Source organism: Corylus avellana, chromosome 5, assembly GCF_965113065.1.
Source record: "Corylus avellana chromosome 5, dhCorAvel1.hap1.2, whole genome shotgun sequence".
Taxonomy (NCBI): domain Eukaryota; kingdom Viridiplantae; phylum Streptophyta; class Magnoliopsida; order Fagales; family Betulaceae; genus Corylus; species Corylus avellana.
The window spans coordinates 11,683,609-11,711,046 of record NC_142494.1 but is presented as its reverse complement, the minus strand read 5'-3'; positions in this window follow the sequence as shown (position 1 = coordinate 11,711,046).

The following is a 27,438-nucleotide window of genomic DNA, read 5'->3' as shown; positions in this document are numbered from 1 at the left end:
TAGTGAAAAGCTTATCAATGATTTTTTTTTTTTTTAATTTTTATCACATATATATATGCCAAAGTATCCATCTAGTAAGTCATCCAGTTTCACCCAAGACATAAAAACACACACATCAGACTTTCAAGCCATACCCCACAAATTATGTGCTAATGTGTTTGTGTGATCAAATCAAACATGTGAATTCTCAACTGTTCTAAGCAAGTAACCAAACTTAACAAATTCTATCATCAGATCATGTGTTCAAAATTTTAAGCTCACTAATAAAATCAAACAACAATTCTTTTAGATTAACCAAAATTTTAAGGCAAACATGAACATGCATAAATTTCCCATTTTTCTTTTTTAACAACACAACAATCAAAGCAAACAACATGAAACTGGGACAAAGTGTGTGTAAAGTGTTCCCATACTCCCAAACTTAAATGACACATTGTCCCCAATGTGTCTAGAACATGGAAAGAATTTACTCGGGATATGGAAAAAACGGTTTGGAAGAGCATGGCTCATAGCACACTGCCAAACTTGAATCGAAGCACACTTGTCCCTGCAAAATAAGACACAAAAACAATTAAAATGAAACAAAACAAAACTAAAGATAAACATAAAGATTAAGCGAAAAGAAACTAAAACAAAATAACAAGATAAACTATGGGGTGCTTCCAATGAGCGCTAAGTTTAACGTCTTCAGCCAGACTGTGATTCCCCTCTCAGTGCTGTCCCGAAGAAGCTACTCTTGATGGTGGTGGCAATCAGCTTAAAATGGACCGCATCAGTTCTTCTAAGGCAGTTAATCTTTGATTTGTCGAGATTCTATTCTCCCGAGCCTCCAGTCTTTGATCTGCTAGCTCTCACCGGAGTCCTGCCACTTCTTCACTGATAGAACGATACTGTGCTACATGCAAACTGACAGTCGCCACCTCGTTTGTTGCTTCCTGCTCAGCTGCAGGTTCATCTTCTGCCATAGGCTTTGCCTCGAACTCTTCCGCTTCAGCTGCTGTTGCTTGAGGTACCCTGGGCATGTGGGAACAACTTTGGTTCCATTGGCGAATGCCAAACTTTGGGGTCGTGGTGACTGGCTCCTCTGCTGAGGTGCCCTTGATGCCCTTTTTTCAGAGGATGTAAGTGAGTACGTATGGAAAAGGCAGCCCCCATGAGTGGGTGGACTCAGCTCCCCCGACATGCACCCCATTCCAGAACTTGTGAATTTGGTTCCAAATAATTTCAAGAATGGAACACCAAGCACCTTTATGAAAGGCGTAAAGTGTTTGTAAGAATTGATCGTGCCTTTGAGTCTTGTGCCCCAGGGGAAAGGCATTGCGGTGCAGAATAGAGTCCACAAGCCAGAGTTGTGGAGGTAGCTTGGATCTGCTGCCGGCATTATAATGTGTGTCTGCATATTGCCCTTGACACATGTCCTCAATGATTTCCGCCACATAGGATCTGGGAGGTTGTGCTGCATGCTGCACTTCTTCTGAAGGGTGCTCATCATTGCACTGTAGAGCAGTGGCAATGTCAGCCGAAGGCATGTCAATAGCTTGGTCATGAGCCGTGGAGGACATAAGCACCGGCCTGTTGCAATCGTAAGATAGATTGGCATAGAATTTGGCCACCAATTTTTTGTATGCTGTGGAGGTGATTGGCTTGAACAGTTTCTTCAGTCCTCGACGTTTGAATTCCGCAACCACCCATCGAGTAGCTTCAAGATTTTGGAAATCTTCTCTAATGGCAAATGTGCTCTCAAACAGTAGCTCCCGCTCCTCACAAGTGGGTGTGGAGGAAATGGCTTGGGTTTCAGAGGCCTGAGAGGATGAAGAGCGATCTTTTGGCATGGTGAGCTTGGTTCAGGAATTTTGTCAAACACTTGGTGTGCAGTGTTACGAGCTAGGTTGCAAGATCATAACAAAAATTGCCCAAACCCCAAGCAAAACAAGGAAAACCAACCTTAGAGGCAAGTGTGTGTGGAAAAACACTCACAGATTGCCTTAAAAAAAAAGTTTTGGGAAAATCATGAATGGGGAAAAATAGGATGGAGATGGTCGATGGGAGGATTGGGTGTGAGTGCTGTGTGGTGGTGAGTGGTGGCCGGTGGGGGTGAGCTTGGTGATTGGCAGTGATGGTGGAGTGAGGGTTGAATGCTGGGGGAGTGTACGGCACAAGGGAGAAATGAGGGGGGAACGGGGAAGGTGACCTAAAAATAGGTCATGTGATCTGCTGCACGAGTGCGCTCGATCGCGCGCAAGGTGCGCTAGATCGCACTAGTGCAACGGTGTGCGTGTGTGGTCGGGGTACGCTCAAACGCACGCAAGGTGCGCTTGATCGCACTAACAGAACGTAAAATGCACTTTATATGTATATATATATATATGCAAAATGAATAGCAACTTACTGAAATAAAGGAAAAAAAAGAAAGAAGAAGACACAAAATATAAGTAACAACACTAAAGTACTACGCAAAATTAGGAAAAATAAATTTTGACACAATGGAAAGGAAATCAAGGGATAGAAATTTGTACCGCATTCAGTGGCCTCAGTACCACTGATCTGAGTAGATGTGCTCAAGCTCCTGGACTGCTCAAACGCTTCCACCAGTAGCTTCAGTGCTACTATTTTGGGGAGATGCACTTGAACTCCACTGACTGTGGCTCAAGTGATCTTGGTGGTGCTGCATATTGGACAGACTAGAGTGCCAAATCTTGTGATGCCAAATCTTGATCTCTTGGTGCAAAGTTCATTTCAATGTATGGCTTCACTCTGTGTCCATTCACCTTGAATGACTGATTTTTCTATGGGCTGTGAACCTCCAAAGCTCCATGAGTGAATACTTGGGTAACAATACAAGGTCCAGACCATCTTGACTTAAGCTTAGTAGGGAAAAGTTTTAATCTTGAATTATAGATTAATACCTTCTGTCCTACATGAAACTCCTTCCTGACCAGTTGCTTGTCATGGTATGCTTTGGTTCTTTCCTTGTAGAGCTTGGCATTCTCATATGCATCATGCCTCAACTCCTCCAGTTCATTTAGTTGGAGCTTCCTCTTGTCACCATCTTGTTTCATATCAAAGTTGAACTTTTTGATGGCCCAATACGCTCTATGCTCCAACTCTACTGGTAGATGACATGCTTTCCCAAAGACCAATCGATATGGAGGCATACCAATAGGCGTCGTGTAGGCAATCCTATAGGCCCATAGTGCATCATTCAAGTGCAGAGACTAATCCTTCCTGCTGGGATTCACTGTCCGTTCTAGGATGCCTTTGATCTCTCTGTTGCTTATCTCCACTTGATCACTGGTTTGGGGATGGTATGGAGTGCCAACCTTATGTGTGATGCCATACTTCTTTATCAATGAAGCAAAGGCATAGTTGTTGAAGTGGATACCTCCATCACTAATTATTTCCCTTGGCATCCCAAACCTAGCAAAGATGTTATCCTGCAAAAACTTCACAACCACTTTGTGATCATTAGTCTTTGAGGGGACAACCTCGACCCATTTAGACACATAATCCACACCTAAAAGAATATATAAATAACCATATGAGTTAAGAAATGCCCTATACATCGAAGAGCTCTACCACTATAATATTTTTCAATGGCATCTGATTTCTGGATGAGATGTTACCTGTCCTCTAGCATCTATCACAATAGTTGCAAAACAAAAAGGCATCTTTAAACATATTAGGCCAATAGAAACCGGATTGTAATATCTTAAGAGCTGTTCTCTTGGCCCCAAAGTGTCCTCCACAAGCAAACTGATGACAATGCTGCAAAATACTCAAATGTTCTTCTGAGACACACCTTCTAATGATTTGATCAGGGCAGAATTTGAACAGATAGGGGTCATCCCAATGGTATTGTCTAGATATAGGCATCAACCACTTCCTTTCTTGACTAGACATACCTGGAGGAAAAACCTTGGCAGTTATATAATTCACAGTATCTACATACCATGGAAGGTGGACCTCAACTGCAAACAACTGCTTATTTGGAAAATTTTCATTCAATGGAAGCTCATCTCCTTCTTCCTCATGGAGTAGCTTGGATAGGTGATCTACCACCAAATTCTCACTGCCCTTCTTGTCTCTAATCTCAAGGTCAATATCTTGTAGTAATAATACCCATCTGCTCAATCTCGGCTTTGCATCTTTCTTAGCAAACAAATATCTCAAAGCAGCATGATCAGTGAATATAACAACCTTAGAACCAATTAGGTATGATCTAAACTTCTCCAAAGCAAATATGACAGCTAATAATTCTTTCTCAGTGGTAGAATAATTTAGCTGAGCATCATTCAATGTTCTAGAAGCATAATAAATGGCATGAGGTACCTTATTAATTCTTTGACCCAAGACAGCTTCCAAGGCAAAGTCACTGGAATCACACATGAGCTCAAATGGTAGATTCCAATCAGGTGCCACCATTATTGGTGCAGATGTGAGCAGCTTTTTCAGTGTGTTGAACGCAGTCATTCCTTCTTCAGTCCATTCAAACTTGGCCTCCTTGCCTAGCAATGCACAGAGGGGTCTAGAGATCTTGGAGAAATCAGCATGTCCAAGAAAACTTCTCACCCCCTTCACTGTCATAGGCGGGGGAAGTTTGGAGATGATGTAACTCCTCAACACAATGCCTTGCTGAACCATGAAGTGGCATTTTTCCCAATTGAGCACTAAGCTGCATTCTTCACATCTCTTGAGAACACTCTTCAGATAGTTGAGGCATTCATCGAAACTGGACCCAAAAACACTAAAATCATCCATAAATACCTCAATGAATTTTTTCACCATATTTGAGAAAATGCTCATCATGCATCTTTGGAAGGTGGCTGGTGCATTGCATAATCCAAATGGCATCCTTCTGTAGGCAAATATGCCAAAAGGACATGTGAAGGTGGTCTTCTCTTGGTCCTCTGGTGCTATAGCAATCTGGTTGTAGCCACTATACCCATCCAAAAAGCAGTAGTAGCTATGGCCAGCTAACATCTCTAACATTTGATCAATGAAGGGTAGGGGAAAATGGTCTTTCCTTGTCACTTTGTTCAGTTTTCTGTAATCAATGCATACCCTCCAACCAGTGGTTATTCTTGTAGGTATCAGCTCATCATCTTCATTCTTCACCACTATGATCCCACTCTTTTTTGGAACTACTTGGACTGGACTGACCCATTTACTGTCTGAGATGGGGTAGATAATGCCCACATCCAACAGTTTCAATACCTCGGCCTTGAATACCTTCTTCATGTGTGGGTTGAGTCTGCTTTGTGCATCCCTGGTTGGCTTTGCTTTGTCTTCAAGGAAGATTTGATGCAGGCACTTGGCAAGACTTATTCCCTTGATGTTAGCAATGGTCCATCCCAAGGCAATTTTATGCTCTCTAAGAACTCTCAACAGCTTTTCTTCTTCCCCAAAACTCAGATTTGAAGCAATTATGACCGATAGTGTCTTGTTTTCTCCTAAGTAGGCATATGCCAGGTGTTATGGCAATTGCTTCAATTTCAATCTCGGTGTCTGGACAATAGAAGGGACAAAAGTAGCATTAGTAGGCTCAAGAATCTCACAGGAAGGGGTGCACAGTTTTATTTTGGAGAGGCCTCAAGAAGGTGCATAGTTTTAGTGATGTCATCAGTAACATCTTTAGATTCTAACTCAATGTCTTGCCTTGTTAAACTATGGGTGAGGGTGACCTCCAATGGGTCAATGTGATGGACCTAAAATACTTTCTCAACAACACCATGAATCATACAGACATTAAAGCATTCCAGATCATCTTGAGGTAATTTTAATGCATCAAATATTCTAAATTCTACCTTCTCACCATTTACCTTCATACTTACAGTACCCTTTTTCACACAAATTTTTGTATCAACAGTTCTCATAAAGGATCTTCCTAAAATAATGCGTAATGACAATGGTGTAGGAGATTCTTCTATATCTAATACAGTAAAATCAGTAGGTAAAATGAATTCTGCTACATTTACCAAGACATCCTCAAGTATACCTCTTGGTCTTTTGATGCTTCTGTCTGCCAATTGCAAGGTGATAGAGGTTGGTTGAAGCTCCCCCAAACCTAGTGTCTCAGATATAGTGTATGGCAACAAATTGACCCTTGCTCCTAGATCCAGCAATGCATGCTCAAAAAGATGGTCTCCTATCCTACAAGGAATGGTAAAACTACCCGGATCTTTTAGCTTTGGTAGTAGTTTTCTTAACAATACTGCACTTACCTCCTCTGTTAAGGCCACTATTTCATGATCCTGAAATTTCCTTTTATTAGTGCAACAATCCTTCAAAAATTTAGCATATGAGAGAATCTATTTAATTGCATCTTGTTAAGTGCCAAAATATTCATATTTTAGCCCTTAAACTCATATGTGTTAATTCCTTAGTATTGTTAGTTTGTGCTATTTTACTTCTTTTTTTGTATTTTCTTTGTTCTATAGGTTTTTGGAAGAAAACAAAGCATTTCTGGAAAAGTTCCAAGCTTAAAGGGCAAATTGGGAGGACCTAGAAGACATGGTTAAGCTTAACCAATCATGGTTAAGTTGAATCAAATAAAGGAAATGATTAAATCGGAATTTCTCAAATTGGAGTCAAAATCGGATTGGATTCAAAATTGGATTCTGTACACGTCTTGGTATTTTAACCATAACTTTCAGCTAAAATGTCCGATTAAGGTGATTCAAGTGACATTGGAAAGCTAACTTAAAATGATACAAATCATTATGAAATAGCATTTTCCCAATTCGGAGCGCCGCTATGCCAAAATTGCACTGCATAATAGGAACACAATTCTGGACGAATCCTATTCCGATTTGGACATGGGTTTTCTTTATCCTAATTGGACTAGGACTTAAATCTCCGCAATTCCTAGGATTACTAGGGATTCTAGGACTCTCCTAAGCCTTATAAATAGACCTCTAAGCCTCACAATTCAATACACAATTTCAAGGAGACAACTTTGGGGGGAGGAATTGGAGGCTACTTCTAGGAGCAGTTTTCCGTTCTTTCTTTCCCTTTTCTTTTTAGTTTTAATTATGTGTAACTAACTTTTAAGGAGGGCTAGATTGAAGCCCTAATTATGTTTATTTAATATTTCAATATTGGCGCCTTTGTGATAATCATATTGTGATGCTTAACTTGATTAATTCCTCTTTTTTTGAATTCCTCATATGTGTAGGATTGGCCATTATATGCATGTGGTATGGACTAGTTAATTAAATCAATTCGGATGATCGAGTCCTGGGTTTAATAAGAGTAACAAAAGAAATTCACACCAAATTCTTGGGTTAATCAACATGGAAAACCGGGAGTATACACCCGTGCCCTAGGTTCCATGTGTTTGTTGATTTCCATAGATTTATGCTTTCTTAAAGAACAACTTAGTATACACCCATGCTAAATCCTTTGAGAAAGAAAAGATTTAGAGTATACACTCATGCCTAACTCGTTGCTTAGGGAAATCAATAGCTTAACTAGTATACAATCATGCCTAACTCGTTGCTTAGGGAAATCAATAGCTTAAGGAGTATACACCCATGCCCTTAGGTTGGCAAACATTAGGTATTCATAATATGATTGGATCATTGGCATATTGGTATATTAGTTGAGCATAATTAATGGTGGATATCAAAGCCCTACCTTTACTTTATCTTTATATATTTTTATTTTTTTTTCATAATATCAATCTAGTGACAATTTGATATTTTTAATTAATTCTAAATAAAATCAACAATCCTCGTGGGATCAATCTCGTACTTGCTGTACTATACTATCGTTTGATCTTGTACACTTGCAAGTAAAACGTACTAAATATTATCTATTAATTTAGGTAGTATTTGGAACAACAAGTTTTTGGCACCGTTGCCGGGGATTGTTTGATTTTGTTTGGAATTTTTTCCTTTAATTTATTTTTGCTTTAAATTTTTCTGTTTTTCTAGTTTTTTCCATAGTTCCTGTTTTGCCTCTGAAGATGTGCTCGAGTGCCCAACCAGGCCGATTGAGCGCACCAATGCAATCGATCGCACATCTAGAGAGCATCACAGTTACTGCACTAATTATAGATCTGATTTTTTTTTCTTTTATTTCATGCAGGGTCAGTTGAGTCTGCATCTTTGTAAGTTTTATTTTTAATTTTGTTTCTTTTTAATTTTTTTTTTCTTTTAACTTTTTTGTATTTTATTTTTAATTTCACACATGTCGGGAGGCATTCCGACGCCTTATGGACCATGTTCATTATGCCATGACCCTTATCATCATGTTAGAGAATGTCCTTCAATAAGACAAATTTCTAACAAAATTTTTGGCATAAGAACACATTGTTCTCTAGACCGGGGACAGATCGCTATTTTGATTCCTATAACCCGTCATGGAGCAAATAGTCTAATCTTTCATGGCAAGCTCAAGCTCCTGGAATTCAAGTACCATAACTTCATGAAAAGGAGCCATCTCCAAAGTTCTATGGTCAATCATATTCATGTCTTAGTCCTAGTCTGAGGCAATCCATTTTCAAGATAATAGCTCATGAAGAGGAACCATCTCCCATATATGACTATTCATATTCCTCTCCGCCTCAACAATACCAAGAAGAGACACCTCCGAAGAAGAATTGTGCGTTAGAAGAAGCGCATGCTAGTTTAGAAGAAACTGTTGAGGAGAGTTTTTGTGAGCCAAGTCTTGAGGATCCAATGAGAGAGCGTTTTGATCAAATTGGAAGTGTGATGTGCAAATATCTACCTAATTAATAGGTAAATAATTGTACATTTTACCTCCAAGTGCACAAGGTTAACATATTAGTATATGGTGCAAGCACAGGATCATTCCCACTAGGATTGCTGAATTTTTGTTTAAAAATAAATTCCTTAAGTAAAACAAAGATTGATTGTTTAAGTGATGATAATAAAATGTAGGGCTTTGATTTCCACCACTAAGTATATTTAGCTAATATAACAATATGCCAATGCTTTGATCATGTTATGCATATCTAATGTTTGTCAACCTATGGGCATGGCGCATACTCCTTAGGCTATAGATTTTCCTATGCAACGAGTTAGGCATGGCGTATACTCTAACTCTTTTCTTTTCTAAGGGATTTAGCATGGTGAATACTAAGTTGTTCCATAGGAAAGCGTATATTCTATGGAAATCGACAAACACATGAGGCCTAGGGCATGGCATATACTCCCGGTTCCCCATGTTGATTAACTCAAGATTCGCGGTGCGGATTCTTTTGTTACTTCTATTAAACCCAGGACTCGGCCATCCAAATTGATTTAACTAACTAGTCCATACCACATGCACATGTTGATCAGGCACACACATATGAGGAATTCATGCAAGTAGGTGTTAATCAAGTTAAATAGCACAACAAGATCATTACACAGGCGCCAATATTGAAATATTTAACTAAACATAACTAGGGCTTCAATCAAGCCCTACTAATTAAATTAGCTACACATAAAATTGAGGTTAAACATCTTCATAAAGAAAAGAAAAGAAAGGAAAAGAATAAACCTGAGACTTGAACTTGAAGAGCTCCTATTCTTCTCCTTACCAAGCATCCCTCTTCTAGAGGCTTAAGGGTCTATTTATAAGCTTTAGAAGTCCTTGACAAAGTAGTAAACCTAGGGATTTCGTAGGGTTTTGAGACCTATTACAATTGGGAGTTGGAAAACCCTTATATGGAAAGAATGACAATCTGGCCCCCACTTGATGTGTCTCATGCGCACGGGTGTGATCGATGACAGCCCGTGTGCGCTCGATCGCAGGTCTGCGATCAATCCTTCTTCTGTCATGCGCTCGATTGCTCCTGGCCTGATTTGTGTTTGATCTTCTCTGGTACTGCGCTCGATCGCAGGTACCCTGTGATCGATCGCAGTGTCAGGGAGCTCCCATTTTTCCCATCTTCTCTCTTTGAGCCCAAATCCTCTTTATTTACTTCATTTTCTTCCAAAAGCCTACAAAAGTATGAAAAACACAAAAAGGAGTTAAAATGACCTAATTAACCAAAACCAAACGATTAAAACATGCAAGTTAAGGGCTGAAAATATGAATATTTTAGCACTTATCACACCCTCAAACTTACATATTGCTAGTCCCTTAGCAATACAAAACTAAAAACAAGAATGAAAAAACAGAAAACAAAAGATAAATCCATCTTTCGTGGGATGTACAATTGCATTTAGCTTATGCAACAAGCCTTTTAAACCCCTAGGAATTCCCTAGTGGACGAGTGAAGTCTCGTGAGGGTTTTCCAAAAATGTTACCCACAAACATCATGCACAGTTCATGTTATCCCAAAACTTAAAGCATCACTTCAAGATCATGATTTTCATTCATTAGCAAGCTTAAAAAAGTTGAACTCCATCTTCAAAATGAATTGGAATCTCAAAGTGCAATTACTTACAAAGGACATGCTAAATCATCACAAGTTTGAAAAACAGTGTACAGTGAATTAGCACAAAATTATGAGGCTTCTATGTCTTTCCAATGTGTAAAATCTCCATGTCTCAAAATTCACTGAAATTCCTATTAGAATGACACAATGGCATATTTCTTTTTTTTTTTTTTTTTTTTCTTCTTTGGTCAGGTTGTGCAATGTTGGTTCCCTTAAGCTTTCTAATTGACCCTTGTAGCGAGTATTAAGTCAATGGCTCCCAAACCAGGTGGTTTTAGGGCATTAGGTGTAGAGACACCCCTAAGGACCTACTAACTCGAGTCAAAAAGGCTACAAAACCAACTAACCATGACAATGATCAAATCAATAATTTTCACCTTTTGACGTGAACACTCAATGCTTTGAGGCAAGAGGTCCAGTTACTCAGTGAAAAGCCATCAATGATCATTTATTTCACATCTTCTCTTTTTTTTTTTGCATCACAATATATGCCATAGTGTCATCTAATAAGTCATCCAATTTCATCCAAGATGTAGAAACACACCTATCAGACTTCATGTCATACCTCACAATTTATGTGCTAATGTGCTTTGTGTGATCAGATCAAACATGTGATTTTTCAACTGTCCTAAATAACTAATCAAACTAACAGATTCACTCATCAGATCATGGGTTCAAAATTTTAAACTCACTGATGAATTCAAGCCACAATTCTTTTAGATCAACTTAAAATTTTAGAGCAAACATTAACATGCGTAAATTTATTTATTTATTTTTTATTTTACAAACAAACAAACACACAAACAAATAACTTGAAATTGGGACAAAGTGTGCGAACAATCATGTGTGCCCATACCCCCAAACTTAAACGACACATTGTCCCCAATGTGTCTAAGTAAAGGAAAGAATGTACCCGAGAGATGATCGAGATGATCTTGGAAAGCATGGCTCATAGCACACCCCCAAACTTGAAGTGAAGCACACTCGTCCCTGCAAAATAAGAAAACTCACAAACAAGTAAAAGGGAACAAAACTAAAACTAAATAAAAATTGAACTGAAAACACATTAAACAAAAGTAAAGGATAAACGATGGGGTGCCTCCCATGAGCGCTAAGTTTTACGTCTTCAGCCAGACGGTGGTCCTCTCTCAGTGCCATCCAGAAGTAGATGCTTCAGAATGTGGTGGTGGCAATCGATTGAGAATGGACTGCATTAACTCTTCTAAGGCACTGAGGCATTTGTCCATCAAATCTCTATTCTCCTGAGCCTCCTTTCTTTGATCAGCTAACTCGCTCCGAAGGCCCTCTATTGCTTCACTAAGTGATCGGTGTTGTGCTGCATGAAAATTGATCGGGGCCCCCTCTGCTGCTGATTCTGTTCCAACTGCAGGTGCATCTTCGGCTATAGGTTCAGCCTCATCCGCTTCGTCACCAGCTGCTGGTGCTGGAAGTACTCGAGGCATATGGGTGTAGCTCTTAATCCATTGGCGAATGTCAAATATAGGAGTAGTAGTGACCGGCTCATCAGCTGCAGTGCCCTTGATGCCCTTTTTTCGAAGAATGTATGTAATTAGGTATGGGAAAGGCAATCCCCATGAGTGAGTGGACTCTACTCCTCCAATATGCATGCCATTCCAAAATTTATGTATTTGATTCCAAATGACGTCGGGAATGGAGTACCAAGCATCCTTGTGCAAGGCGTAGAGAGTTTGGAGAAACTGATCACGCCTTTGAGTTTTGTGTCCCAAGGGAAAGGCAGTGCGGTGTAGTATTGAGTCCACAAACCAAAGCCTTTGAGAGAGCTTGGATTGGCTGCCGGCGTTATGGTGGGCATCGGCATAATGCCCTTGACACATATCCTCAATGATTTCTGCCACATAGTATCGGGGCGGTTGCTCGGCAAGATGTGCAGCTTCTGGAGGGTGCTCATCATTGCAATGAAGTGCTGCTACAATGTCGGCTCTAGTCACATCAATAGTTTGGCCTTGGACCTTTGAAGAAAGAGTAGCCAAATTGTTGCAGTCATGGGAGAGTTTGGCATAAAATTCGATCACCAGCTTACGGTAGGCCGTAGTGGTGACCGGTTTGAAAAGCTTTTTGAGCCCCCGATGCTTGAATTCGGCGACCGCCCATTGGGTTGCTTCAAGGTTTTGAAAGTCCTCTCTTATGGCTAAGGTGGTCTCAAACAGTAGCTCCCACTCTTTGAAAGTTGGTGGAGGATAATTAGCTGGGGCCTTGGACTCCCGAGATGATGAAGCACGGGATCTTGGCATGTTGAGCTTGATTGGGGACTTTTATCGAACAGCTGGTGTGCACTTCTGATGACCACAATAGCAAAATGCAGCAAAAGATGCCCAAAACCCCCTGCAAAGAAAAAGAACACCCAACACAGAAGCAATGTGGGTGGATGAACACCCACAGTTGCAAGAAAATAGAAGAGAATTAGAGGTTGGGGGTGTGTTCGGAGATGGGTGTTAATGGGGATGCTGTAGGGGTTATGGGTTAATGTGGTAGAAAATTTGATGGTATAGTGGCTGAAGATGTGAACCGTGTGGTGGTTGTGTGGTAGAAATCGTGAAAAATAGGAGAAAAATGGGACGAGTAAGAGTGTGCCGGAGGTGGGTGTGGGGAGAACTCATACGTCGCCGAGAGAAACAGTTGTGGGGCAAGGGGGAAAGTGACCTAAAATAGGTCACGTGCCCTGCTGTTCGAGTGTGCTCGATCACACACCTGGTGCGCTCGATCGTATTCGGCCAGAGGTGTGCATGTGTGGGTGATGTGCGCTCGATCGCACCCGAGGTGCAATCGATCTCACTAACAGAATGTTTAAGGCCATCACTCGGTCACTGCGCTCGATCACATACTTGTTGCGATCGATCGTAGTAACAGAATGTCAAAACTCTCTCTTTTTTTCTTTTTCTTTTTTTCATATATAATGTTCCATAATGAAAACAAAACACAAAGGATAATTAAGACACATGTCGAGTAGAGAAATTGATATGAAAAACAAGAGAGAAAAAAAAATGTACCGCGCTCAGTGGCCTCAGTACCACTATTTTGAGTAGATGCGTTTGGGCTCCTAGTTTGCTCAAACACTTCTACTTGTGCCTGTAATGTCTTCTAGTGTGAAGAACTACTCTTGAGCTCTACAGAATTTGGCTCAAGTGCCCTTGGTGGTGCAGGACCTCTAAGAATTGTGGCTGCCTTCAGTTGCTGGTGACTCCTTGGGTTAGGTATTGTTTGAGCTGGAAATTCTCCCTGCTTTTTCCCACTTAGCTCCTTTACCATCTGACCCATTTGCACTTCCAGTCTTTGAATGACTTGATCAGTCTTTGTATTGAATTGTTTTTGATCAGCCGTGAATTGCTGTTGTGAAGTCACCAGGTTGTGTATCATATTCTCCAGTTGGTTCATCTTTCACTCTTGAGTTGGTTGGCTTGCTTGTTGGGGCCCTTTTTGCTGTCCTTGATTATTACTCCAAGAGAAATTTGGATGGTTGCGCCATCCTGGATTGTAAGTATTGGTGTATGGGTTGTTCTTGTGGGGGTAATTGTTTTGTCCCACAAAATTCACCTCTTCTTGCTCTGCAAATGGAGATAAAGGACACGTCTTAGTGGTGTGATCTAGATGGAAACAAATAGCACATACCTGGATTGGTGTGTCCTATTGCAGAGGTGAGATTTTCTGAGCAGTCATGGCCTTACCAACTTCTTTTCTATAACAGCCATCTGATTTTGCATTCCGCTATTTTCTTCATTCTTGCCTTTGCTCCTTACATCTTGCCTCCTTCTGGATGGGAATTGTTGAGTATGTTCATTCAACCTCTCAAAGATCCCTATGGCTTCCTCACTACTCTTCTCCATCAGCATACCTCCACAAGCTGTGTCAACCATCCCTTTGTTAGTATCATTTAAACCTTCATAAAAAATTTGTACCTGATCATCTTGAGGGATGTTTTGATGTTGGCACTTTAGAAGCAAGGAATTGAAGTGATCCCAGGCCTCAAAGCTCAAATCTCTGTCTCGTTGTTGGAACATTTAAAGTTCCCTTTTATGTTGTTTTGTCTTCTAGGCTAGGAAAAACCTCTTCAGAAACTTGGTGGTTAATTCTTCCTAAGTATGGATAGAATCTGCAGGCAAGGAATTGTACCACAGTTTAGCATTATCTTTCAAGGAAAAAGGAAAGAGAACTAATCTGAGTCTCTCTGGAGTGAGGCCTTAGATGCTGCAACTTGCATAAATCAAATAATACCTTAAGATGCAAGTTGGGATCCTCAGTAGCTGTGCCTTTGAAGTGAGTCAATGCATTAAGGATTTGAGGATAGATATAATAGCTGCCATCCACCTCCGATTCATACGCTATACATGAGGGTTGATGGAGGTTTGTTGGAATGTATGCCTGCTTCATCGGTCTCCTCATCCATGGTGGATTTGCCTCTAATGGTCTTGGGCCAATTGGATTCTCTTGCAAATCTTCCATCTCAATTTCTTCTTCTTCTTCTTTGTTTCGAGGTCGTTGTCGAATTGTCTGCTCAATTTCAAGATTGAGTGGAATAACGGTTGAGGCTTGAGATCGACAACCTTGCATCAACTAGATTACTTCTTCAGTCGAGCAGCTTCAGTGCTGCTGGTTCGGATGCTCCCTGGAACTGCGCTCGATCGCAGATTGGTGCGTTCGATCGCAATACGGTCGATCGCACTTGTTGATGACTGATCGCACTCACATAATGCTAATCCACAACCTGAAACAAAAAACAGAAATAGTTAGGAATTAAAAGAAAATATTTTTGACAGAAACGAAATTGAAAGTTGAAAATTAAAATAACACAACAAATGGAAAATAATTCTAAACAAAATTTGCCGCAATCCCCGGCAACGGCACCAAAAACTTGATGTGCAAATATCTACCTAAATTAATAGGTAAATAATTGTACGTTTTACCTTCAAGTGCACAAGGTCAACATAGTAGTATATGGTGCAAGTATAGGATCATTCCCACGAGGATTGCTGAATTTTTGTTTAAAAATAAATTCCTTAAGTAAAACAAAGACTGATAGTTTAAGTGATGATAATGAAAGGTAGGGCTTTGATATCCAACCACTAAGTATATTTAGCTAATATAACAATATGCCAATGCTTTGATCATGTTATGCATATCTAATGTTTGTCAACCTAAGGGCATGGCGTATACTCCTTAGGCTATAGATTTCCCTAAGCAACGAGTTAGGCATGGCGTATACTCTAACGCTTTTATTTTCTAAGTGATTTAGCATGGTGTATACTAAGTTATTCCTTTGGAAAGCATATATTCTATGGAAATCGACAAACACATGAGGCCTAGGGCATGGCATATACTCCTGGTTCCCCATGTTGATTAAGCCAAGATTTGCGGTGTGGATTCTTTTGTTACTTCTATTAAACCCAGGACTCGGCCATCCAAATTGATTTAACTAACTAGTCCATACCACATGCATATGTTGATCAGGCACACACATATGAGGAATTCATGCAAGTAGGTGTTAATCAAGTTAAATAGCACAACAAGATCATTACACAGGCGCCAATATTGAAATATTTAACTAAACATAACTAGGGCTTCAATCAAGCCCTACTAATTAAATTAGCTACACATAAAATTGAGGTTAAACATCTTCATAAAGAAAAGAAAAGAAAGGAAAAGAATAAACCGAGACTTGAACTTGAAGAGCTCCTATTCTTCTCCTTACCAAGCATCCCTCTTCTAGAGGCTTAAGGGTCTATTTATAGGCTTGAGAAGTCCTTGACAAAGTAGAAAACCTAGGGATTTCGTAGGGTTTTGAGACCTATTACAATTGGAGTTGGAAAACCCTAATATGGAAAGAATGACAATCTGGCCGCCACTTGATGTGTCTCATGCGCACTGGTGCGATCGATCGCAGGTCTGCGATCGATCCTTGTCATGTGCTCGATCGCTCCTGGCCTGATTTATGTTTGATCTTCTTGGGTACTGCGCTCGATCGCAGGTACCCTGTGATCGATCACAGTGTCAGGGAGGTCCCATTTTTCCCATCTTCTCTCTTTGAGCCCAAATCCTCTTGATTTACTTCATTTTCTTCCGAAAGCCTATAAAAGTATGAAAAACACAAAAAGGGGTTAAAATGACTTAATTAACCAAAACGAAAGGATTAAAACATTCAAGTTAAGGGCTGAAAATATGAATATTTTAGCACTTATCAAGGTGACCTAGACCTAGACTGTCTACTTGAGCATGCTGAAACTTCTAATGAGCCAAGTCTTAAGGATCCTTTGGGAGAGTGCTTTGAAAATATGAGTCAAATCTGGAGGATCCATTGAATGAGTGTTTTGATCAATTTGAGTTTGACTTGAATCTTGACAAGTTCCTCAAGCAAGCTGAGATGTTTAGTGAGCCAAGTTTGGAGGATCCATTGGAAGAGCACTTTGCTCAATATGAATTTGATCTGGACCTTGACATGATACATGAGCAAGCTGAGGCCTTATTGGATTCCACTCCTAAGAACAACAATGGTGGAAGAAGAAGATGAGCAAACTGAGGTTCTAGAGGAGCTACATCGGAAAAAGGAAGAGAGCACTGAGACTTCTTCAACATCAACTCCTATTCCCAAATTACTAAGAATCCAAGAGAGAAGTCTGTTGGGGCCATGTGATGAGCAAATTGAGGACATCAAGATAGATGAATTCCCTGAGTATTATCCAGTTCATGATTCCCTCCCGTATGAGAAACTGTTGGAGAAGACTCAAAGTGGTCCTCCCCGATCTATAAACACTCAAAAGCATCTTGCATTAGAAAAGATTCATTCCCTTTGGTGCAAGAGAAGGAAAGATTGGTGCTTCAAGTTTAAAGTACCAAAGTCTGGCTGAAGACGTTAAACTTAGTGCTCATGGGAGGCACCCCACAGCATATCCTTTTTATTTCCTTGTTTATTTGTTTTTATTTTATTTTTATTTTTAGTTCTTTTTGTTTTCCATTGCTATTTTAGTATTTTGTTTTGAAGGGACAAGTGTGCTTCAATTCAAGTTTGAGGGTGTGCTATGAGCCATGCTATTCCAAACAATTTCATCCATATCCCGGGTAAATGCTTTGCATGTTATAGACACATTGGGGACAATGTGTAATTTAAGTTTGGAGGTATGGGAGATACTTTACACACACTTTGTCCCAGTTTCATATTGTTTGCTTTGTTTGTTTTATTGTAAAAAGAAAAAAAAAAGACAAAAAACAAATAAAAAAAAAAAACAAAACAAAACAAAAAAATTATATGCATGTTCATGTTTGTCTTAAAATTTTGGCTGATCTTAAAAATTGTGATTGGATTTCATTGGTGAGCTTAAAATTTTGAACACATGATCTAATAATTGAGTTTTTCAGTTTGATTACTTGCTTAGGACAGTTGAGAATTCACATGTTTGATCTGATCTTATACAAGCATATTAGCACATAATTTGTGGGGTATGACATGAAAGTCTAATATGTGTGTTTCTATGTCTTGGGTGAAACTGGATGACATATTAGATGGATGCTTTGGCATATATATATGTGATAAAAAAAATAAAAAAATTGATCATTAATAAGCTTTTCACTAAGTAACTGGACCTCTTGCCTCAAAGCATTAAGTGTTCACGTCAAAAGGTGAAGAATTTTGATTTGATTAATGACATGGTTAGTTTTGTTTCATAGCCTTTTTGACTCGAGTTAGTAAGTCCTAGGGGTGTCTCCACACCTAATGCCCTAAAACCATCTGGTTTGGGAGTCATTGACTTAACACTCATTACATGACTCAATTAAAAAGCTTAAGGGAACCAAACATTGCACAACCTGACTAAAAAAAAAAAAAAAAGGGAGAGAAGAAAAAAGAAATATGCCATTGTTGTTCATTCTAATAGGGATGCACATTGGAAATAATTGGAAGTTTCATATTTATGTGATAGTTCACTTTACACTATTTCGAACTTGTGATGCCTTAGCATGTCTTTTGTAAGTGATTAAATTTTAAAATTCCAATTCATTGTGAAGATGGAGTTTATCTTTTTAAGCTTGCTAATGAATGGACATGGACTCTTGCATAATGTTTGTGGGTAACATTCCTGGAAAACCCTCACGAGACTTCACTCGTCCTCTAGGGAATTCATAGGGGTTTAAAAGGCTTGTTGCATATGTTAAATTCAATCGTACATCCCACAAAAAATGGATTTATCTTTTTGTTTTCTGTTTTTCCATTTTGTTTTTAGTTTCATATTGCTAAGCGACTAGCAATATGTAAGTTTGGGGGTATGTTAAGTGCCAAAATATTCATATTTTAGCCCTTAAACTTATATGTGTTAATTCCTTAGTATTGTTAGTTTGTGCTATTTTACTTCTTATTTTTGTATTTTCTTTGTTCTATAGGTTTTTGGAAGAAAAGAAAGCGTTTCCGGAAAAGTTCCAAGCTTAAAGGGAAAATTGGGAGGACCTAGAAGATATGGTTAAGCTTAACCAATCATGGTGAAGTTTAATCAAATAAAGGAAATGATTAAATCGAAATTTCTCAAATTGGAGTCAAAATCGGATTGGATTCAAAATTGGATTCTGCACATGTCTCGGTATTTTGATCATAACTTTCAACTCAAATACTTATTAAAGTGATTCAAGCGGCATTGGAAAGCTAACTCAAAATGCTACAAATCATTGTGAAATAGAATTTTCCGAATTCGGAGCTATGCCAAAATTTCCCTGCAGGATAGAAACACAATTCTGGACGAATCCTATTCTGATTTGGACGTGGGTTTTCTTTATCCTAATTAGACTAGGACTTAAATCTCTGAAATTCCTAAGATTACTAGGGCTTCTAGGACTCTCCTAAGCCCTATAAATAGACCTCTAAGCCTCACAATTCAATACATAATTTCAAGGAGACAACTTTGGGGGGAGGAATTGGAGGCTACTTCTAGGAGCGGTTTTCGGTTCTTTCTTTCCCTTTTCTTTTTAGTTTTACTTATGCATAACTAACTTTTAAGGAGGGCTAGATTGAAGTCCTTATTATGTTTATTTAATATTCCAATATTGGCACCTTTGTAATAATCATATTGTGATGCTTAACTTGATTAATGTTTGTTTTCTTGAATTCCTCATATGTGTATGATTGGTCATTATATGCATATGGTATGGACTAGTTAATCAAATCAATTTGGAGGACCGAGTCCTAGGTTTAATAAGAGTAACAAAAGAAATCCACACCGGATTCTTAGGTTAATCAACATGGAAAACCAGGAGTCTACACCCATGTCCTAGGTTCCGTGTGTTTGTCGATTTCCATAAATTTATGCTTTCTTAAAGAACAACTTAGTATGCACATATGCTAAATCCTTTGAGAAAGTAAAGAGTTAGAGTATACACCCATGCCTAACTCGTTGCTTAGGAAAATCAGTAGCTTAAGGAGTATACACCCATGCCCTTAGGTTGGCAAACATTAGGTATTCATAATATGATTGGATCATTGGCATATTGTTATATTAGTTGAACATAATTAGTGGTGGATATCAAAGCCCTACCTTTACTTTATCTTTATATCTTTTTATTTCTTTTTCATAATATCAATCTAGTGACAATTTGATATTTTTAATTAATTCTAAATAAAATCAACAATCCTCATGGGATCGATCTCGTACTTGCTGCACTATACTATCGTTTGATCTTGTGCACTTGCGAGTAAAACGTACTAAATATTATCTATTAATTTAGGTAGTATTTGGAACAACACATCTAATAAAGGAATGTTAATTGATGTGGTATTTTTGTGACCAAAAATATCAATTAAAAATAACCACTCGCAATAGGACGAATCTTTGTAGGATACGGCTATATTGAGGGTGTCGAACCTCAAGAACTGCAGGGGTTCGATTATCAAAATTTAAAAAGATTAAAGTTAACTTAATTAAAAGGAGATTTGATTTGATTTGCTTAAAAACTAAAGTGCATGAAAATAAAAAGAGTAAATATATGAGAGAGAGAGTAGGGTATTGATTTCACCACAATCCGCACATCAATGGTTAACCATATTTAATTCTAGCAATTCATTCTATGCATGTTATAATTTAAACAAGAAAACATATAAAAATAATTTCATACAATTAACATAATAGCATAACCCATCTTCGGTTGGCACAGATCGTCAACCTAAATTACACTAAACTTCCTAGGTATGGTCTATCTAACCTTATTGATTGCATGCCAATTAAGAACCATTGTATAACCATCATTCTTATAATCACAGAAAATAAGAATGATTTGAGTTCAATAATAGTAAAATATTTTCTAAGACAAGATAAGAATTTTACTAATATTGAATTGGAATTAAAGAACAATTGCATTTAATATGAAGAACAGAAATCAATTGTAGCAATCCTTAGAGTTATACAATCAACATGCATAAATTGAAAAACTAGAAATTAAATACAATCAAACCATTGTGCTTGGAAAGGGTTACATCAATACCCCACAATTGGGTTTAGCCGCTCATGATCTTCTAAGCTTCACAGACAATTTACTGAAATTTTAACTCTAGAAAGCGGTGTGTATGTTTACAATGTTTAGAGCCTTATTTATAGGGATTAGGAAAACCCTAAAAACCCTAGAAATCCTCAAAAAATCAGAGGCCAGTCTCCCAGTCTAATTGGGAGACTAAAAACCAAATCCACGCTGGAAAAGGATTGCTGCCGTGAAATACACGCCCGAGTGCCTCGATCCGAGGTTTTGTGCGCTCAAGCGCAGTGCGCTCGAGCTTAACTTTTGTGCGCATAAGCACATGCACGCGCTCGATCCCTACCCGCATACGCTCGAGCGTAGGTGCGCTCGATCTCAGGAGTGCTGTGCTCGATCCTAAATCCAGAATGCTTAGCTTTTTGCCCTTTTAAGCCCAATTTTCAATGGTTTGTCAAATAAGACCTGAAACACAAAAACAAAACAAAATCAAACAAATAACAATGCTAAGGAATTAACATATGTAAATTAAGGGGCTTGAATGTGCAACATTCGGCGCTTATCATTAATCTCTACTTTTTTCAAGGTCTCAAAAATATCAATAAGTCGCTTTTCTTTCTTTGGCTTTACTAACCTTTGAGGGAAGGGTGGTGCATTCACCTTTTCCATTTTACTTACCTTGGATGTTGAGGGTTCATCTGGAGATGCTTGAGCTGTCTCTTCAATTCTTATGACCTTGCCATTTATGAGAATTGTGACTGCTTTCAGTTGCTGGTGACCCCCAGGATTGGGTATTGTTTGGGATGGAAATTCACCCTGCTTTCTTTCACTCAGCTCCTTAGCCATTTACCACATTTGTACTTCCAGTCTTTGAATAGATTGCTCGGTCCTTTGAATGGACTGATCATGCTTGGCATTGGTTTGTTGTTGTGCAATCACAAATTGTTGTACAAGACTCTCCAGGTCATTCTTCGTTGGCTCTTGAAATGGTTGGATGGCTTGTTGGGGACTCCTCTGCTGCCCTTGAGGGTATAGAGCATTCCGATTGTTACTCCATGAGAAGTTGGGGTGGTTGCACCACCTTGGATTGTAGGTGTTGGAGTATAGATTGTTCTTAGGAGGATAATTGCATTGTCCCACATAATTCGCCTCTTCTTGATCTGCAAATGGAGATAAAGGACAAGTCTCAGTGGTGTGATCAAAATGAGAACATATGACACATACCTGGAATTGTGTGTCTTGTTGAATAAGTGAGATGTTCTGAGCAGTCATGGCTTTGACAATCATATCTAGCTTTCTTTCCATAGCAGCCATCTGATTTGGAGATCCACCATTTGGGTTCACTTCATACATGCCTTTACATTTTACTCCTCGCCTTCCTCTGGAGTAGAATTGTTGGGAGTGCTCACTTAGTGTTTCGAAGAGCTCCATGGCTTCCTCACTACTCTTTTCCATAAGTGAACCTCCACAAGCTGAATCAACCATCCCTTTGTTAGTGTCATCTAACCCTTCATAAAAGATTTGTACCTGATCATCTTGAGGGATGTTGTGATGTGGGCACTTTAGAATCAATGCATTGAAGTGGTCCCATGCCTCGAAGAAAAGATCTCCATCTCTCTGTTGGAACGTTTGAAGTTCCCTTTTAAGCTACCTTGTCTTTTGAGCTGGGAAAAACTTTTTTAAGAACTTAGTGGCTAATTCTTCCTAAGTACGGATGGAATCTGCAGGCAAAGAATTATACCACAGTTTAGCATTACCTTTGAAAAAGAAAGGAAAGAGGACTAACCTAAGTCTCTCCATGATTAGGCCCTGTATGTACTGAAGCTTGCATAGATCAAAGAATACCTTAAGATGCAAGTTAGGATCCTTAGTAGTTGTGCCCCTGAAGTGAGTCACCGCATTGAGTATCTATGGGGATATATAATAATTGCCTTTCACCTTTGATTGATAGGCTATGCATGATGGCTGGTTGAGGTTTGTCGGGATGAAAGCCTGTTTCATCGGTCTTCGCACTGGTGGTGGATTCGTCTCTAATGGTCTTGGCACTATTAGTGGGTTCTCTTGCAAATCTTCCATTGTTTCCTCAACTTCTTCCTCTTCTTCTTTGTCTCTAGGCCTTTGTCGAATTGTCCGCTCAATTTCAGGATCAAGTGGAAGGATGGTTGAGTCTTGAGATGGACGACCTTGTATAAGTTAAATTGCTTTTGCAGTCAAAGCAGCTTCGGTGCTGCTGTCCGGATACTCCCTGGAACTCCGCTCAATCGTACTCGACCTCCACTCGATCACAGGAACAGAAGGCAAGTGCCGCAATCTGAAACCAACAAAGAATAGAAAAAATAAGAAAAACGGAAAATATTTTTTATTTTGTTAAAAACTAAATTTAAAATTGAAAATTTAAAATTGAAATAACAATGATAAAGGAAAATAATTCTAAACAAAATTTGCCGCAATTCCCGGCAACGGCGCCAAAAACTTGTTGTGCAAATATTTACCTAAATTAATAGGCAAATAATTATATGTTTTACCTGCAAGTGCACAAGGTCAACATAGTAGTATATGGTGCAAGTACGGGATCAGTCCCACGAGGATTGCTAAATTTTGCTTAAAATAAATTCCTCAAGTAAAACGCAACAAAGATTGATTTTGAGTTGATAATAATAAAAGGTAGGGCTTTGATATCCACCACTAATTATATTTAGAGAATATAACAATATGCCAATGCTTTGATCATGTTATCCATACTTAATGTTTGTCAACCGAAGGGTATGGGTGTCTACTCCTTAAGCTACTGATTTCCCTAAGCAGCAAATTAGGCATGGGTGTCTACTCTAATTCTTTTCTTTCTTAAAGGATTTAGCATGGGTGTCTACTAAGTTGTTATTTAAGAAAGCATGAATTTGTGGAAATCGGCAAAGACATGAGGCCTAGGGCATGAGTGTCTACTCCCGGTTCCCCATGTTGATTAACCTAAGAACCTGGTGTGGATTTCTTTCGTTACTTTTATCAAACCCAGGACTCGGTCATCCAAATTAATTTAACTAACTAGTCCATACCACATGCATATGTTGATCAAACAAACACATATGAGGAATTCATGAAAACAGAAATTAATCAAGTTTAATATCACAACATGATCATCACAAAGGCGCCAATATTGAATATTAAATAAACATAATTAGGGCTTCAATCTAGCCATACTAAGTAAATTAGTTACACATGAATTTTATGTTAAACATCTTTATAAAATAAAATAGAAAGGGCAAGAATAAACCCGAAACGTGAACTTGAAGAGCTCCAATTCTTCCCCATGGAAATTGTGTATCTATTCTAAAGTTTTAAGGGTCTATTTTTTAAGCCTTAGGAGTACTCCAGAAACCCTAAAAAACGTAGGGTTTGAGCCCTAGTTTGCATAAGCTTCAAAACCCTAAAAGAAAAAATTTCCATAACAAGGCTAGCAGCTCTCTTGCTCCTCACACATGGGTACGCTCGATCGCAGCCCGTGTACGATCGATCGCAAGACTGCGATCGATCCTTTGTATTGGACACTCGATCACAGGTACGATCGAGGCTATTGCTTTTGCAGATGAGCGCATGCCTTGCGTTTGCCCTGGTTTTTGCCTGTAGTGCGCTCGATCGCAGCTCCATTGCGATCGATCGCATTTCCAGAGCCTCCAATTTTCTCCAAAATAACTCTTTAAATCAAAACTTTTGACATTGCTTCCGTTTCTTCAAAAAACCTACAAAAACAAAGAAAGCACATAAAAGAGCTAAAATGACAAAATTTAACCAAAACTAAAGGATTAAAAAATGTAAGTTAAGGGCTAAAATATGAATATTTTGGCACTTAACACACCCACAGACTTACGTATTGCTAGTCTCTTAGCAATACGAAACTAAAAATAGAAAACAAAAAGATAAATCAATCTTTCGTGGGATGTACGATTGCATTTAGCATATGCAACAAGCCTTTTAAACCCCTAGGAATTCCTTAGAGGACAAGTGAAGTCTCGTGAGGATTTTCCATAAATGTTACCCACAAACATCATGCAATGGTTCATGTTACCCAAAAATTAAGGTAAACTCAAGATCACGATTTTCATTCATTACCAAGCTTAAAAAGATAAACTCCATCTTCACAATGAATTGCAATCTCAAAGTTTAATTGCTTATTAAAGACATGCTAAAACATTACTAGTTTGAAAACAGTGTAAAGTGAACTAGCACATAAATATGAAGCTTCCAATTACTTCCAATGTGCAATGTCTCAATATCTCAAAGTTCACTGAAATCCCTATTAGAATGAATGACTATGGCATATATATATATATATATATATTTTCTTTTTTTTGGTCAGGTTGTGCAATGTTTGGTTCTTTTAAGCTTTCTAATTGCCCCATGTAACGAGTGTTAAGTCAATGACTCCCAAACCAGGTGGTTTTAGGGCACTAGGTGTAAAACACCCCTAAGGACTTACTAACTCGAGTCAAAAAGGCTACGAAACCAAACTAACCATGACATTAATCAAATCAAAATTATTCACCTTTTGACGTGAACACTCAATGCTTTGAGGCAAGAGGTCCAGTTACTTAATAAAAAGTTACTTAGTGAAAAGCTTATCAATTTACACTTAAACCTTTAGAATAGACACACAATTTCCAAGGAGAAGAATTGGAGCTCTTCAAGTTCAAGTTTCGGGTTTATTCTTTTCCTTTCTATTTTATTTTATGAAGATGTTTCAAATCAAACTCATGTGTAACTAAATTACTTAGTAGGGCTAAATTGAAGCCCTAATTATGTTTATTTAATATTTCAATATTGGCGCCTTTATGATAATCATATTGTGTTGCTTAACGTGATTAATTCCTGTTTTATTGAATTCCTCATATGTGTTTGTCTAATCAACATATGCATGTGGTATGGACTAGTTAATTAAATCAATTTGGATGATTGAGTTCTGGGTTTAATAAGAGTAACAAAAGAAATCCACATCGGGTTCTTGGGTTAATCAACATGGGGAACCGAGAGTAAATACCCATGCCCTAGGCCTCATGTGTTTGTTGATTTCCACTAATTGATGCTTTCTTAAAGAACAACTTAGTAGGCACCCATGCTAAATCATTTAAGAAAGGAAAGAATTAGAGTAGACACCCATGCGTAATTCGTTGCTTAGGGAAATCAATAGCTTAAGGAGTAGACACCGATACCCTTAGGTTGGCAAACATTAAGTATTCATAATATGATTGGATTATTGGCATATTGTTATATTATCTAAATATGATTACTGGTGGATATCAAAGCCCTACCTTTTATTATTATTAACTCAAAATCAATCTTTGTTTTGTTTTACTTACGAAATTTATTTCAAGCAAAATTTAGCAATTCTCGTGAGAATGATCTCGTACTTGCACCATATACTACTATATTGATCTTGTGCACTTGCGAGTAAAACGTACAATTATTTGCCTATTAATTTAGGTAGATATTTGCATAACAAGTTTTTGGCGCTGTTGCCGGGATTGCGGCAAATTTTGTTTAGAATTATTTTCCTTTAGTTTCGTTATTTTAATTTTTAATTTTAAATTATGTTTTTATCAAAAATCAAAAAAAATTTTTATTCTTTTTTTAATTTTTCTGTTTTGTTTCAGTCTGCGGCACCTGCACTCTATTACTGTGATCGAGCGGAGACCGAGTGCGATCGAGCGCAATGCTATTGAGCTTACTAATCTGCAATCGAGCGGACTTCCAGGGAGCATCCGGACATCAGCACTAAAGCTGCTGTGACTACAGAGGCTAATCAACTTATGCAAGGTCGTCGATCTCAAGACTCAATCATCCTTCCACTCGATCCCGAAATTGAGCGGACAATTCGAGAAAGGCCTAGAAATAACTTCAACATAGAAGAAGACGAAGAAGTTGAGGAAACAATGGAAGATCGGTAAGAGAACCCGCCACCAGTGCGAAGATCGATGAAACAGGCTTTCATCCCGAAAAACCTCAACCAGCCATCATGCATAGCCTATCAACTGGAGGTGGAAGACAATTACTATATATCCCCGCAGATACTCAATGCATTGACTCACTTCAAGGGCACAGCTACTGAGGATCCAAACTTGCATCTTAAGGAATTCTTTGATCTATGCAAGCTTCAACACATACCGGGCCTAACTCTAGAGAGACTCAGGTTAGTCCTCTTTCCTTTTTCTTTGAAAGATAATGCTAAATTGTGGTACAATTCCTTGCCTGCAGATTCCATCCATACTTGGGAAGAGTTAGCCACTAAGTTCCAAAAGAAGTTTTTCCTAGCTCAAAAGGGAACTTCAAGCGTTCCAACAGAGAGATGGAGATCTTTTCTTCAAGGCATAGGACCACTTCAATGCGCTGCTTTTGAAGTGCCCACATCACAACATCCCTCAAGATGATCAGGTACAAATTTTTTATGAAGGGTTAGATGACACTAACAAAGGGATGATTGATTCACCTCTTGGAGGTGCACTTATGGAAAAGAGCAGTGAGGAAGCCATGGAGCTCTTCGAAACACTAAGTGAGCACTCCCAACAATTCTGTTCCAGAGGAAG